The following is a 2,071-nucleotide window of genomic DNA, read 5'->3' as shown; positions in this document are numbered from 1 at the left end:
TGTCTCAAAAAAAAAAAAAAAAAAAAAGTATATTCTAGGGTTAGGGAAAATGCAATCTGGAATTAAGTATTAGCTTTAAAATTTACAGTTTTGATTTTCCTGGCTATTCAGGATTTGACTAACTGTGGAAAAGAGTCTTAAGAGTAGGGTGGCACCTATGGTTCAGTGAGTAGGGCGCTGGCCCCATATACCGAGTGTGGCGGGTGCAAACTCGGTCCCGGCCAAACTGCAACAAAAAAAAATAGCCAGGTGTGTGGTGGGCGCCTATAGTCCGAGCTACTCGGAAGGATGAGGCAAGAGAATTGCCTAAGTCCAAGAGCTGGAGGTTGCTGTGAGCTATGACGCCAAGGTACTCTACCGAGGATGACAAAGTGAGACTGTCTCTTAAAAAAAAAAAAAAAGTCTTGAGAGTGTCTGTTGTATATAATCAACTAAAATACATGGTCATTTGTCTAGCTGTGCAATGGCTCACACCTGTAATTCTAGCACTCTGTGAGGCTGAGACGGGTGGATTGCTTGAGCTCAGGAGTTTGAGACCAGCCTGAGCAAGAGCGAGACCCTGTCTCTAAAAATAGCCAGTCAGTGTGGGGGCACCTGTGTTCCCAGCTACTTGGGAGGCTGAGGCAAGAGGATTGCTTGAGCCCAAGAGTTTGAGGTTGCTGTGAGCTGTGATACCATGGCACCCTAGGGAGGGTGACAAAGTGAGACTGTCTCAAAAAAAAAAAATGCATGGTTTTTTGACTAAGAAAGCTCATTGTAGAAAGTGTAAAAAGTACAGAAAATTATCAGAAGCAGAACTATTATCAATGCTCTTGTTTATTTCCTTTTAGTCTTTTTCGGTATTTTTAAGACACTGAGTGCTTCTCGAACTTAGTGCTCTGCCTTATTTAGTATCATAAATGCTGTGACATGTTTTAAAAATTCTAAATAAATAGTTTTCTTTTTTTTTGCAATTTTTGGCCAGGCCTGGGTTTGAACCCACCACCTCTGGCATATGGGGTCAGCGCCCTACTCCTTTGACCCATAGGTGCCGCTTCTAAATAAATAGTTTTCAATGGCAACATGATATTCTATCATTTGGGTGCACCACGATTAATTTAACTAGTCTTAATATTAGTTCTTTAGATTTCCATTTTTTTGCTAAAACATTTAACATCTTTTTATTTGGGGCTATATTTTGGATCATTCTCATAGGTTTGTAGAAGAGGAATTACTGGGCAAATGGACAGGAAGAAAATACCCTTTACAAACTATCTTCTATTATTTCTGGATATGAAAATATATAATGCACTCACACACAGAACTTTGCCTTTTAAGAACAGAAGTTCTGACTGGGCGCCGTGGCTCATACCTGTAATCCTAGCACTTTGGGAGGCTGAGGCAGGTGGATTACTTGAGCTCACAAGTTTGAGACAAGCCTGAGCAAAAATCGACACCTCATCTCTACTAAAAATAGAAAAAAACTGAGGCAAGAGGATAGCTTGAGCCCAAGAATTGGAGGTTGCTATGAGCTATGATGACACCACGGCACTACCCAGGGCGACAGATTGAGACGCTTGTCTCAAAAAAAAAAAAAAGAATAGAAGTTCTAAAATAAAGTAAATGGACATGTAATGGGGAAATCTTAAATTTTAATCTCTAACTTGGGTGTAGTGGAAACAGCATGGGCTTTGGCATCAGATCTCTCTCTGTTACTTATTAGTGATAAAACCTCTGGGAAGGCACTGAGCCTTCTAGAGGTTCAGTTTCTTCATCTTTACAATGGAACAAAAATACCTTTTTTGTAGAGTTCTGTGTTGTAGAATATTCACATGTCCCCTGAACAGCAGTACCAGTAGCAGCCTCAGCATCACCTGGGAACTTGTTAGTAATACAAATTCTCTGGCTTCACAACTCAACCCTACTGAGTCAGGAATTGGCGGGCAAACTGTTTTTACATGTCCTGGAGGTGATTCCGAGGCCTGTTCAAGATCGAGAATCATTGACCTAACAATTAAGGTGAGTGCATTTGTCACAAAACAAGTGCTAAGAGCTGTTGGTTCCCATTTTTTTTTTTTTTTTTTTTTTTTTT

This window comes from Otolemur garnettii, unplaced genomic scaffold (assembly GCF_000181295.1).
Source record: "Otolemur garnettii isolate 467f Iridium unplaced genomic scaffold, OtoGar3 scaffold00014, whole genome shotgun sequence".
Taxonomy (NCBI): Eukaryota; Metazoa; Chordata; class Mammalia; order Primates; family Galagidae; genus Otolemur; species Otolemur garnettii.
This window is presented reverse-complemented; position numbering follows the sequence as displayed.